Raw genomic sequence first — 15,227 nt, 5'->3', positions numbered from 1 at the left:
CAGACAAGCGAGGGAAGGGGGAAAGGATCTATCAGGAGAAACCGCCAAGCCATTACGACTATATAGCCCTGGGAAGGGGTCAGGATAAGGATTTGAGATGGGACGGGGGGGAAGGAATGGTGCCCAACCACTTGTGGACTATCGAGGATTGAACGCCGACCTGCATGAAGCGAGACAGTCGCTCTCCCGTCAAGCCCAAATGGTTAGGTAGAGAGCTAGGGATAGATACTGTGGTCCAAGGTCACTGTAAACAGGCCAACCAACTTCTGGCAATTCATGCATGCAAAATACTGAAATAAGTCTAAAAACTGAGATAAAAAATAGACCTATTTAGAGCTGAAATCAATATACTAATGATTCAAGTAATCTACGTCATGTTGATATCAGCTGACGTTTATGTAGAGTAGTAGTAGAAGTAGAAGTAGAAGAAGCAGTAGAAGTAGTCATCCATTACCCCTCAGCAGATTATGGAGTTGTGCTCTGGTTGTGGGTCTGGAGTGGCCTCTCCAGGGCACAAAGCCTGGGGAGGATGATATGGGGAAGAAGCTGTTACCCATGCAGCAGGTCCCCCCCCCCCCTTCTCCAGGGCGCAAAGCCAAGGGAGGTCGATACTGGGGGGGGGGGGGAAGCTGTCTCCCATGTTACCTATATATCAGGTAGACCTCTATGTATTAGGTGAACCTCTATGTATCAGTTAGACCTCTATGTATCAGTTAGACCTCTATGTATCAGGTAGACCTCTATGTATCAGGTAGACCTCTATGTATCAGGTAGACCTCTATGTATCAGTCAGACCTCTATGTATTAGGTAGACCTCTATGTATCAGGTAGACCTCTATGTATCAGGTGGACCTCTATGTATCAGGTAGACCTCTATGTATCAGTTAGACCTCTATGTATCAGTTAGACCTCTATGTATCAGTTAGACCTCTATGTATCAGGTAAACCTCTATGTATCAGGTAGACCTCTATGTATCAGGTGGACCTCTATGTATCAGGTAGACCTCTATGTATCAGTTAGACCTCTATGTATCAGTTAGACCTCTATGTATCAGGTAGACCTCTATGTATCAGGTAGACCTCTATGTATCAGTCAGACCTCTATGTATCAGGTAGACCTCTATGTATCAGGTAGACCTCTATGTATCAGGTGGACCTCTATGTATCAGGTAGACCTCTATGTATCAGTTAGACCTCTATGTATCAGTTAGACCTCTATGTATCAGGTAGACCTCTATGTATCAGATAGACGTCTATGTATCAGACCTCTATGTATCAGGTAGACCTCTATGTATCAGGTAGACCTTTATGTATCAGGTGGACCTCTATGTATCAGGTAAACCTCTATGTATCAGTTAGACCTCTATGTATCAGTTAGACCTCTATGTATCAGTCAGACCTCTATGTATCAGGTAGACTTCCATGTATCAGGTGGACCTCTATGTATCAGGTGGACCTTTACATATCAGGTATCGCTTGACCTCCTAGCAACATCAGCTGACCTTTACGTAGATTTCAGTGCTAAAAATGTTTCACCTGTATCGTGTAATCCGTCATACTAAGCATCTCCCCGAGCTAAACGTCAGTACGGTGTTCTATGTGACCTTTCCGTGACCTTCTCTGGGGGTCATGACCCCTAAGGTCAGGCTGTACATGATACGCAAATTGTCACAATCATGCCTCACACCTCATCATCTCTGGGGAAACAATGAGTTCAAATTGATTGTGTTCCAGATATTGATCTGTTGAACCTGCTAGTTCTAAGGTTCTGACCTGATTTAAGCGCTAGTTCTGAGGTGATTTAAACGGAACGAGACTGGTTAGTTGAGAGAGAAAAAGAGAGAGAGAGAGAGAGAGAGAGAGAGAGAGAGAGAGAGAGAGAGAGAGAGAGAGAGAGAGAGAGAGAGAGAGAGAGAAACAGACAGACAGACAGACAGACAGACAGACAGACAAACAGACAGACAGACAGACAGACAGACAGACAGACAGACAGACAGACAGACAGACAGACAGTTACCTGCCTAACCACCAGTAAAGCGACTTCCAGTGGAGTTCGGTACCCGCTAACTTCTCTCCGAAGTCTTTCAAGATTGCCGGACGAATTGATGTTAGTCCTAAATATCCTCTTGTGTTATCCTGTAGCACATCTGTAGCCAAGATAACAGTTTCAGTCAAGAAATGTCAGGAAACTGTGAAGTGAAAGCCGTAAGCCAGGATGACTTTGTAACACTTGGAAGGGATATGATGCAGACTAAGATCAGGTGAACGGTCAGGTAAATTATGAGGAGAGATTGGATTATTTAGCGCTTGAAAGGGATGTGAGGAAGTTCTTGTTTTAGAATCAGCTACTCGGAACGAAAGTTCCAAGTAGCACGGGCTATGGTGAGCCCGTAGTGGACTTACCTGGCACAGGAGCGAGGCAAGTAGCACGGGCTATGGTGAGCCCGTAGTGGACTTACCTGGCACAGGAGCGGGGCAAGTAGCACTGGCTATGGTGAGCCTGTAGTGGACTGACCTGGCACAGGAGCGGGGCAAGTAGCACGGGCTATGGTGAGCCCGTAGTGGACTTACCTGGCACAGGAGCGGGGCAAGTAGCACGGGCTATGGTGAGCTCGTAGTGGACTTACCTGGCACAGGAGCGGGGCAAGTAGCACGGGCTATGGTGAGCCCGTAGTGGACTTACCTGGCACAGGAGCGGGGCAAGTAGCACGGGCTATGGTGAGCCCGTAGTGGACTTACCTGGCACAGGAGCGGGGCAAGTAGCACGGGCTATGGTGAGCCCGTAGTGGACTTACCTGGCACAGGAGCGGGGCAAGTAGCACGGGCTATGGTGAGCCCGTAGTGGACTTACCTGGCACAGGAGCGGAACTGTAACTGTATGAGGAATAGATGGAGGAGCGACTTGGAGCACCGGGGGAGTCGAACGCCGACCCAGCAAGACGCCAGGGCGTCGCTCTACCAACCAATCTTAATGGCTGAGAGTTTCAGTCAAGAGTTATTGCCTCTTTCCCATAAGAGCAAAAGTAGACAGGCTCTTCCAGAAGCTCATTTGACCCTCGCGAGAGTGGGAGAAAAGTAAGCAAGTTCGATAGATAGAGAGAAGGGGAGAGATAATGGAGATAGTATAATGTTGTGGATACAAAGAGGGGACGTGAATAATGAGGGGAGCAGGGAAAGACCAATGTTTCAGGCATGGAGCAAATGGAGCAAGAAACAGATCAAAGAGCAATCGGGATTGAACATGAAATGTTTATGTGACTGATGGGAGTATATTTGTGCGTGGGAAGGGTGCGTTTGATGTTAGTAGGGGCCTCGTAGCCTGGTGGATTGCGCGCAGGACTCGTAATTCTGTGGCGCGGGTTCGATTCCCGCACGAGGCAGAAACAAATGGGCAAAGTTTCTTTCACCCTGAATGCCCCTGTTACCTAGCAGTAAAATAGGTACCTGGGTGTTAGTCAGCTGTCACGGGCTGCTTCCTGGGGGTGGAGGCCTGGTCGAGGACCGGGCCGCGGGGACACTAAAGCCCCGAAATCATCTCAAGATAACCTCAAGTAGTAGGGGGTATTAGATAGTCATGGATAGTATTACATACTTATGGATAGTATTAACTAGTTATGGAGAGTATTGGGTAGTCGTGAATAGCATCAGTCAAGTATAATATTAGTCAGGGATATTATGAGGTAGTTAGGGACAGGCACTCAGAGAGAACTATCAACATCAGAAGCCCGAGACTGTTCAACACGCTTCCACTACACGAGGGACATAACTGGCCGACCCCTCACAGTGTTCAAGAGAGAACTATCAACATCAGAGGCCCGAGACTGTTCAACTCGCTTCCACTACACATAAGGGACATAACTGGCCGACCCCTCACAGTGTTCAAGAGAGAACTATCAACATCAGAGACCCGAGATTGTTCAACACGCTTCCACTACACATAAGGGGCATAACTGGCCGACCCCTCACAGTGTTCAAGAGAGAACTATCAACATCAGAGGCCCGAGACTGTTCAACACGCTTCCACTACACATAAGGGACATAACTGGCCGACCCCTCACAGTGTTCAAGAGAGAACTATCAACATCAGAGACCCGAGATTGTTCAACACGCTTCCACTACACATAAGGGGCATAACTGGCCGACCCCTCACAGTGTTCAAGAGAGAACTATCAACATCAGAGGCCCGAGACTGTTCAACACGCTTCCACTACACATAAGGGACATAACTGGCCGACCCCTCACAGTGTTCAAGAGAGAACTATCAACATCAGAGGCCCGAGACTGTTCAACACGCTTCCACTACACATAAGGGACATAACTGGCCGACCCCTCACAGTGTTCAAGAGAGAACTATCAATATCAGAGGCCCGAGACTGTTCAACACGCTTCCACTACACATAAGGGACATAACTGGCCGACCCCTCACAGTGTTCAAGAGAGAACTATCAACATCAGAGGCCCGGGACTGTTCAACACGCTTCCACTACACATAAGGGACATAACTGGCCGACCCCTCACAGTGTTCAAGAGAGAACTATCAACATCAGAGGCCCGAGACTGTTCAACACGCTTCCACTACACATAAGGGGCATAACTGGCCGACCCCTTACAGTGTTCAAGAGAGAACTATCAACATCAGAGGCCCGAGACTGTTCAACACGCTTCCACTACACATAAGGGACATAACTGGCCGACCCCTCACAGTGTTCAAGAGAGAACTATCAACATCAGAGGCCCGAGACTGTTCAACACGCTTCCACTACACATAAGGGGCATAACTGGCCGACCCCTCACAGTGTTCAAGAGAGAACTGGATAAACACCTCCAAAGGATAACTGATCAACCAGGCTGTGACTCATACGTCAGGCTGCGAGCAGCCGCGTCTAACAGCCTGGTTGATCAGTGCAGCAACCAGGAGGCCTGGTCGACGACCGGGCCGCGGGGACGCTAAGCCCCGGAAGCACCTCAAGGTAACCTCAAGGTAAGGTAGGTATTGAGTATACAGGGAGGGTATTAACTAGCCAAGTAGGGCATAAGTTTCCCAGGTAAATTATTGGTTTACCAGGAAATCAATTTAAGTCTGACTCCTTGTTTATCTGCCAATATCCAGGGGCCAGATTCACGAAGCAGTTACGCAAGCACTTACGAACCTGTACATCTTTTCTCAATCTTTGGCGGCTTTGTTTACAATTATTAAACAGTTAATGAGCTCAGAAGCACCAGGAGGCTGTTTATAACAATAACAACAGTTGATTGGCAAGTTTTCATGCTTGTAAACTGTTTAATAAATGTAACCAAAGCCGTCAAAGTTTGAGGAAAGATGTACACGTTCGTAAGTGCTTGCGTAACTGCTTCGTGAATCTGGCCCCCAGGTTCGTAAGTGCTTTCGTGAATCTGGCCCCAGGTTCGTAAGTGCTTTCGTGAATCTGGCCCCAGGTTCGTAAGTGCTTTCGTGAATCTGGCCCCAGGTTCGTAAGTGCTTTCGTGAATCTGCCCCCAGGTTCGTAAGTGCTTGCGTAACTGCTTCGTGAATCTGGCCCCTGGTCTATTATCAAATCAATTGTGATAATGGTCTTGATAATCGACTTGATAATGGACGGACCGAAACGTCGTCGTCCCTTCACCTTCTAGTGTGTGGAGAATGGTCCAGGACGGACCGAAACGTCGTCGTCCCTTCACCTTCTAGTGTGTGGAGAATGGTCCAGGACGGACCGAAACGTCGTCGTCCCTTCAACTTCTAGTGTGTGGTTTGTTCAGTATTCTTCAGCCACGTTATTGTGACTCATCGCCTGCAGAACTACGTCCTTTCCTGTAGCTTGTCGTCTTATACTAACGCTCTGGACCTGGGGCCAGATTCACGAAAGCACTTACGAACCTGGGGCCAGATTCACGAAAGCACTTACGAACCTGGGGCCAGATTCACGAAAGCACTTACGAACCTGGGGCCAGATTCACGAAAGCACTTACGAACCTGGGGCCAGATTCATGAAAGCACTTACGAACCTGGGGCCAGATTCACGAAAGCACTTACGAACCTGGGGCCAGATTCACGAAAGCACTTACGAACCTGGGGCCAGATTCACGAAAGCACTTACGAACCTGGGGGCCAGATTCACGAAGCAGTTACGCAAGCACTTCCGAACGTGTACATCTTTCCTCAATCTTTGACGGCTTTGGTTACATTTATTAAACAGTTTACAAGCATGAAAACTTGCCAATCAACTGTTGTTGTTGTTATAAACAGCCTCCTGGTGCTTCGGAGCTCATTAACTGTTTAATTATTGTAAACAAAGCCGCCAAAGATTGAGAAAAGATGTACAGGTTCGTAAGTGCTTGCGTAACTGCTTCGTGAATCTGCCCCCAGGTTCCTAAGTGCTTGCGTAACTGCTTCGTGAATCTGGCCCCTGGTCTATTATCAAATCAATTGTGATAATGGTCTTGATAATCGACATGATAATGGACGGACCGAAACGTCGTCGTCCCTTCACCTTCTAGTGTGTGGAGAATGGTCCAGGACGGACCGAAACGTCGTCGTCCCTTCACCTTCTAGTGTGTGGAGAATGGTCCAGGACGGACCGAAACGTCGTCGTCCCTTCACCTTCTAGTGTGTGGTCATGTTGTTCTCATTGATGATAAAAAGAGCAGCAACGTCAAGCAGTAAAATAGGTACCTGGGAGTTAGTCAGCTGTCACGGGCTGTTTCCTGGGGGTGGAGGCCTGGTGGAGGACCGGGCCGCGGGGACGCTAAGCCCCGAAATCATCTCAAGATAACCTCAAGATACGTCATCAGTTGTGAGTCGTGTGTAAAATAAAAACTTTCCAACTAGTCATAAAGAACTATTATTTCCAGATACTCATTTGACCAAGCTAAATTATATTAAGATATTCCGTTACACACGTGTCCACTTTACATCATCCTCGGGACCCAAGGGGGGCAGGCAACCCTAGGCGATAGAGAGAGATTCATTATGTAATAAAGTTATAACGACCTTACATGGTCAGTGAGGATACACACACCTGTGAGGGAACATTCTCTCGCTAAATGACGCCTCTAATGTATATCATTCCGGATGTTTTGGGACAGGAAGCCTGGACTTTGGTTTATTGGATCTTGCGGGGCCTTGTTTGACACCCCGATGGTCCAAGTGGATTTGGCACTGTTCTCTACCTTGGTCCTATCCCAGATTCTTGTCTTCATATCCCAGCTCCTTGTCTTATAGCCTACATCCTTCTCCTCATATCCCAGCTCCTTGTCCTCATATCCCAGCTCCTTGTCCTCATATCCCAGCTCATTGTCCTCATATCCCAGCTCCTTGTCTTCATATCCCAGATCCTTGTCCTCATATACCAGCTCCTTGTCCTCATATCCTAAATCCTTGTCCTCATATCCCAGCTCCTTGTCCTCATATCCCAGCTCCTTGTCCTCATATACCAGCTCCTTGTCCTCATATCCTAAATCCTTGTCCTCATATCCCAGCTCCTTGTCCTCATATCCCTTCTAAGTGCTATATCAAACTGTCTTAACGCTTTCTCCTCATAACTACCTCCCTACTTTTAGGCCTACTACTGATCTTCCTCAGTCTGCTCTTGGGTACCTATTTACTGCTTGGTGAACAGGAGCAACAGGTATAAGGTCCTAGCTACTGGCCTGACCCCAGGAGGCTTCCCACAACAGTTGCCTAACTCCCCCGTGAATCTATTTATTGCTAGGTGAAGAAAGCATATCGTTTGGGGGAAAAAAGTTGCAAACCAATGCAATAGATCACAAAAAATCATCTTGAAGCAACAAAATCGTAAGGGCCTGGTAGCCTGGTGGATAGCGCGCAGGACTCGTAATTCTGTGGCGCGGGTTCGATTCCCGCACGAGGCAGAAACAAATGGGCAAAGTTTCTTTCACCCTGAATGCCCCTGTTACCTAGCAGTAAATAGGTACCTGGGAGTTAGTCAGCTGTCACGGGCTGCTTCCTGGGGGTGGAGGCCTGGTCGAGGACCGGGCCGCGGGGACACTAAAGCCCCGAAATCATCTCAAGATAACTCAAGATAACATGCAAATTGAGTCACTCTATTACCTGATCAACCCTTAGAGGCTTGGCTTGGGAGATGAAGCTCAACATTGCAAGCACAGTTATGTCAGCACATTTACGTTATTACACGCTACTTGCACGCATAAACACACACACACACACCGATGGTTCGAAAGGCGGGATCCAAGAGTCAATGTTCGATCCAGCAGGCACAAATAAGTGAGTACAATTATGTCAGTACACACACACACACACACACACACACACACACACACACACACACACACACACACACACACACACACACACACACACACACACACAGGAAGCTGGGGAAACACGGAAATTTTTACTCAGCGTGAGAGAGAGAGGTAATTGAAGCTATCTAGTGAACACAAACTCCCTACACAACTTCAAAAGCAGAGATAACAAGGCGCTGTTATCCCAATCAAATCACAAACAACGGGAACCCCAGCAAGCACAGGAAGTAATCACAGCGTTGCTTCATTATCAGATCATTATATCAACGTAAAAAATCATGTTTTTCATTGTGTTTTGGATGATGTCTGCCTCCTCTCAGTGCAGAGGTTCATTGTATATATATATATATATATATATATATATATATATATATATATATATATATATATATATATATATATATATATATATATATATATATATATATATACTCTGAGAGGTGTAGCAGCTTCTCGATCTTCATACATTGAGAGTCTACCTTGGTACACCTACTGGTTGGTCAGTAAGGTATTGTGGTCTTAATAACCCTCCAGAGGTTGATAGGTCTTAAGTCCAACACCAAACTTGCTGGTTGGTCAGTAAGGTATTGTGGTGGTCTTAATAACCCTCCAGAGGTTGATAGGCCTTAAGTCCAACACCAAACCACGAAGGTAAAGTTGGACTTCGTCGAGGGAGAGACAGACATGGAGGCACCACCTGATTTAAACTAATGTCTTGAAAGTGATCTTTATGGAAATACAAGGGAAACTAATCTCCTGAAATTCCATTTTGGAAATTATTTGGCGATAGAGCAATAGAAGAATTTTTGGCTCAACCCCCAGACGCTGTCAGGATTAAGAAGTGCAGAAGCTGGCGGCATTTTAAAATGCATTCGAGCGGAACATGAGGTTTTCAGATAAGACGAAGAATCTTAAACTCTATAACCAAGGTAAGTGATAGCCTAGTAACTTTCACATAGATTTTTTAGCTACTGATTCGAGAAAATTTATCCATGGTGCGATAGCGGATAGGAAAGATGTTGCGGAACAGGAAACGTGGATAGAAGAGGGAGATACGTCACCGTCTTGGAGGAGGAGAGAGGAGACTCAAGAGAGGTGAAGAGAAAGCCTTTTGTTAAGAGACATTGTCTCTACTTTACCTACTAAAGACTTCACACTGTGCCTTACACCTTAGGAGCCGGTCGGCCGAGCGGACAGCACGCTGGACTTGTGATCATGTGGGCCTGGGTTCGATCCCAGGCGCCGGCGAGAAACAATGGGCAGAGTTTCTTTCACCCTATGCCCCTGTTACCTAGCAGTAAAATAGGTACCTGGGTGTTAATCAGCTGTCACGGGCTGCTTCCTGGGGGTGGAGGCCTGGTCGAGGACCGGGTCGCAGGGACACTAAAAAGCCCCGAAATCATCTCAAGATAACCTCAAGATAACCACCTTGCTGTATTCAGTGTGTATATATATATATATATATATATATATATATATATATATATATATATATATATATATATATATATATATATATATATATATATGTCGTACCTAGTAGCCAGAACGCACTTCTCGGCCTACTATGCAAGGCCCGTTTTGCCTAATAAGCCAAGTTTTCCTGAGTTAATATATTTTCTCTAATTTTTTTCTTATGAAATGATAAAGCTACCCATTTCATTATGTATGAGGTCAATTTTTTTTTATTTGAGTTAAAATTAACGTAGATATATGACCGAACCTAACCAATCATACCTAACCTAACCTAACCTATCTTTATAGGTTAGGTTAGGCTAGGTAGCAGAAAAAGTTAGGTTAGGTTAGGTTAGGTAGGTTAGGTCGTCGAAAAAACATTAATTCATGAAAACTTGGCTTATTAGGCAAATCGGGCCTTGCATAGTAGGCTGAGAAGTGCGTTCTGGCTACTAGGTACGACATATGTCTATATATATATATATATATATATATATATATATATATATATATATATATATATATATATATATATATATATATATATATATTGAAGTGGGTAGAATATAGTTGTGCATTAAGTAGCTGTTGGAGGTGAGGCACCTGCAATTTATATCCATCCAAACTCATTCATATACATGTCTAACCTACACTTGAAACACTCCAGCGATCCCAGTTCCATTATGTTACCCCGGTGATGTGTTTCATAGATCAAACATTGATCAATCATAGATTATTGTTTCCATTCAGCGTTTCAACAGATGGTGAAAAAAAAGTGTCTTAATACTATTGCAAGTATTTAATATCTTGGTGACAATAGAGTTTATTTATATATTAAATATTTCCTTCAGAACCTTCGTTCAGGTAAACAAAAAAGTACTTAGTGTGATTAAGTCTAAGATTATGATTAAGGGATGAAATTATGCAGGCGATGAGTCACAATAACGTGGCTGAAGTATGTTGACCAGACCACACACTGGAAGGTGAAGGGACGACGACGTTTCGGTCCGTCCTGGACCATTCTCAAGTCGATTCTAGTTGTGATACATTTATCATTTTATAGTCCAATGGGTAGTGCACATTGCTGGGACGTCCTGGGATGTGAGTTCTATCAGGCTGTTGACCAGACCACACACTAGAAGGTGAAGGGACGACGACGTTTCGGTCCGTCCTGGACCATTCTCAAGTCGATTGTGATCGACTTGAGAATGGTCCAGGACGGACCGAAACGTCGTCGTCCCTTCAACTTCTAGTGTGTGGTCTGGTCAACAGGGATGAAATTATTCTGCAAATTTTATTTTTGTTGGTAATGATGATTACCGACACAAGTTAGCTTTCAGAAATTATATGCAAGGATGTTTATTGTAAATTATTTAATCATGAACATTTAAATATACGATAGAGCGGTAATCAAACTAAGTTACGTCAAATATTTCCTGAAGAAATTATTTTGTGTTTTATCAACAGTCTGGTTGATCAAACTAGTAACTAGGAGGCCCGGTCAGAGACCGGGCTGCGTGTACATTGATCCTGGGATCAATGTAAGGTAAGGCAGTATGATAACGGCGCCAAACAGACTCCCAACATTCACACAACGTAAATACAACATTGCAACCACGCAATAACGTCGCGGCAACGTCCGTGCAACATTGTGTGTCTGCAATCAGTGTTGCCACAAGGGGCGGGGATGAGAAACAGACTCCCAACGTTCGCACAACGTAAATACAACATTGCAACCACGCAATAACATCGCGGCAACGTCCGTGCAACATTGTGTGTCTGCGGCCAGTGTTGCCACGCGGGGCGGGGATGAGTGTCGGACTTGACTTCACCCGGACGTGAGGATCGATACTTCTCTTTCTTGTCCTGAGGTGAGGCAGAGATGATACAGATCTGGGGGGGAGGGGGGGGGGGCGGAGGTCCCGGACCTGGGCAATCACAGGTAGTGGTCTCCCGGGACCTGCCGGGGCCTCCATGGGGGTGGGGGGGTTGATGGGGAGGGGATTGAAATTGAAATTGAAATAAGTTTATTGAGGTAAAATACACACAAAGGGATGAGGTAGCTCAAGCTATTCTCACCCCGTTCAGTACATCGTGTTAATACAAACATAGACACACATCACAAACAATAAACATATTACCAAACATTCTGAGAGATAAACATATACATTTCCTGGTGGGTGGGATAGTGTGTTACAGTAGGGGGTGGGGGGGGGGTGAGGTAAGGTGGGGGGGTGAGATAAGGTGGGGGGGGGGGGTGAGAGACATGGAGGGAGAGTGTGAATGATAGAGAGTAAAGTGAAAAAAATGCAAAAACACAAGTTTACATAACCATACAACACTGTGTGTATGAGGTATGTGTGTGTATACACACACACACACACACACACACACACACACACACACATACACACACACACACACACACACACACACACACACACACACACACACACACACACACACACAAGAAACACACACACACACACACACACACACACACACACACACACACACACACACACACACACACACATTGTTGGAAGGGGTTACCCTAGATGAAAGACTATCAGATATAGAGGTGACAGCAGAGGAGGTAACGAAACAGTTGACAACTCTAGATGCAACTAAAGCAGTTGGACCAGACAAAGTATCACCGTGGATACTAAAAGAAGCAGCACAGGCCCTCAGCGTGCCTCTGGCAATGATCTTTAATGAGTCACTTATGTCAGGAGAATTGCCCAGTTGCTGGAAGAAGGCAAATGTCGTGCCGATCTTCAAGAAAGGTGATAGGGAGGAGGCACTTAACTATAGACCTGTATCACTGACAAGCATCCCCTGTAAAATACTGGAAAGAATAATAAGGCTACGACTGGTTGCACACCTGGAGAACATTAGGTTTGTGAACAAACATCAACGTGGGTTCTGGACAGGGAAATCGTGCCTAACAAACCTGGAATTCTATGATAAAATAACGAGGATAAGACAGGACAGAGATGGTTGGGCAGACTGCATATTTCTGGACTGCCAAAAAGCCTTTGATACAGTACCGCACATGAGACTGCTGTTCAAGCTCGAGAGGCAGGCGGGGGTGGGGGGAAAGGTCCTAGCATGGATAAGGAACTACCTAACAGGAAGGAGCCAAAGAGTTACGGTAAGGGGCGAGAAGTCGGACTGGCGAACAGTAACAAGTGGAGTACCACAAGGATCGGTGCTGGGACCAATTCTATTTCTTGTATATGTTAACGACATGTTTACAGGCGTAGAGTCCTACATGTCGATGTTTGCGGATGACGCAAAGTTGATGAGAAGAGTTGTGACAGATGAGGATTGCAGGATCCTCCAAGAGGACCTGAACAGATTGCAGAGATGGTCAGAGAAATGGCTACTTGAATTCAACACGAGCAAATGTAAAGTTATGGAAATGGGACTAGGAGATAGGAGACCAAAGGGACAGTACACAATGAAGGGGAACAGCCTACCTGTAACGACGCGTGAAAGAGACCTGGGGGTGGACGTAACACCTAATCTATCTCCTGAGGCACATATAAATAGGATAACGACAGCAGCGTACTCTACACTGGCAAAAGTTAGAACATCATTCAGAAACCTAAGTAAGGAGGCATTTAGGGCGCTTTACACTGCCTACGTAAGGCCAGTCTTAGAGTATGCCGCCTCATCATGGAGTCCCCATCTGAAGAAGCATATAATGAAACTGGAAAAGGTTCAGAGGTTTGCAACGAGACTCGTCCCAGAGCTACGAGGGATGGGGTATGAGGAGCGCCTGAGGGAACTGTGCCTTACGACACTAGAAAGAAGAAGGGAGAGGGGGGGGGGGGGACATGATAGGAACGTATAAGATACTCAGAGGGATTGACAGAGTAGACATAGACGAAATGTTCACACGGAATAGTAACAGAACGAGAGGACATGGATGGAAGCTTGAAACTCAGATGAGTCACAGAGATGTTAGGAAGTTTTCTTTTAGCGTGAGAGTAGTGGGGAAATGGAATGCACTTGGGGAACAGGTTGTGGAAGCAAATACTATTCATACTTTTAAAACTAGGTAGCCGGTCGGCCGAGCGGACAGCACGCGGGACTTGTGATCCTGTGGTCCTGGGTTCGATCCCAGGCGCCGGCGAGAAACAATGGGCAGAGTTTCTTTCACCCTGATGCCCTTGTTACCTAGCAGTAAATAGGAGTTAGTCAGCTGTCACGGGCTGCTTCCCATGTGTATGTGTGTGTGTGAAAAAAAGTAGTTAGTAAACAGTTGATTGACAGTTGAGAGACGGGCCGAAAGAGCAAAGCTCAACCCCCGCAAGCACAACTAGGTGAATATAGAGCTGTAGATCAGCTCTATATTCACAGTGTAGATCAGTCCTCAGGCCACACAGGGGACTCTAGTACTCTACTAGTACTCTAGACCACACTCTAATCTCCTGCCAGACTCTTTTATTGACTCTATTGTGCTGTCTGCTCTGGACTCTACCGTCTTAAAGAGCACCAAGAGACGAGGATAAAGAGTTAAACTTTCTCTTTGCTCTTGAGGTTATCTTGAGATGATTTCGGGGCTCTAGTGTCCCCGCGGCCCGGTCCTCGACCAGGCCTCCACCCCCAGGAAGCAGCCCGTGACAGCTGACTAACACCCAGGCACCTATTTTACTGCTAGGTAACAGGGGCATAGGGTGAAAGAAACTCTGTCCATTGTTTCTCGCCGGCGCCTGGGATCGAACCCAGGACCACAGGATCACAAGTCCAGCGTGCTGTCCGCTCGGCCGACCGGCTCCCTCTGTTTCTGTTTCTAATAGGCTCTGTTTCACTTTCTTTCACCAAATAATAACTTGGATCTCTTTACCTGTTTACATTTGTCTCTCCTGAAAAAAAAACTTACTATATAAGTTCGTAGCTTTTTCTATTAAAATTTACACTTTCCTTTTCGCAATTAAATCTCCTCAAGTCTGAGCTGTGTATTCACTTTAAGTCTTAAGTCTTAAGTCTTAAGGGAACCCAGGTGGCCTAGATTCTCAGTGGAACAAGTTTCAGACTTGTATAAGCTTTTCATATTAATTTCACGTGGAGATGTAGATGCTGGGGGTGCTGGCTCACGCACGCGCGCATGCACGCGCTCTTTACAATGCTGTATGTAATACTGTGAATATATTAAATTGACCCTGGGTTTACAGGAAGGGGGGGAGAGGGGGTTATGGGGGGGGAGCTCGAATGAGGGAAGAGTGGGAGGAGGAGAGAGAGAGAGAGAGAGAGAGAGAGAGAGAGAGAGAGAGAGAGAGAGAGAGAGAGAGAGAGAGAGAGAGAGAGACAGACAGACAGACAGACAGACAGACAGACAGACAGACAGAGAGAGAGAGAGAGAGAGAGAGAGAGAGAGAGAGAGAGTGAGACAGACAGACAGACAGACAGAGATAGAGAGAGAGAGAGAGAGAGAGAGAGAGAGAGAGAGAGAGAGAGAGAGAGAAAGGGATGAAAGAAAA

At 46.0% G+C, this 15,227-nt stretch overlaps 1 protein-coding gene across 3 annotated transcripts in view; it reads left to right on the top strand.

Annotated features, from left to right (window-relative positions):
* Window positions 1–15,227, top strand: part of LOC123774910 (allatostatin-A receptor) — a 395,408-nt gene that overhangs the window by 85,326 nt on the left and 294,855 nt on the right. The window lies entirely within an intron of this gene.

This window comes from Procambarus clarkii, chromosome 84 (assembly GCF_040958095.1).
Source record: "Procambarus clarkii isolate CNS0578487 chromosome 84, FALCON_Pclarkii_2.0, whole genome shotgun sequence".
NCBI lineage: Eukaryota > Metazoa > Arthropoda > Malacostraca > Decapoda > Cambaridae > Procambarus > Procambarus clarkii.
This window is presented reverse-complemented; position numbering and strand designations above follow the sequence as displayed.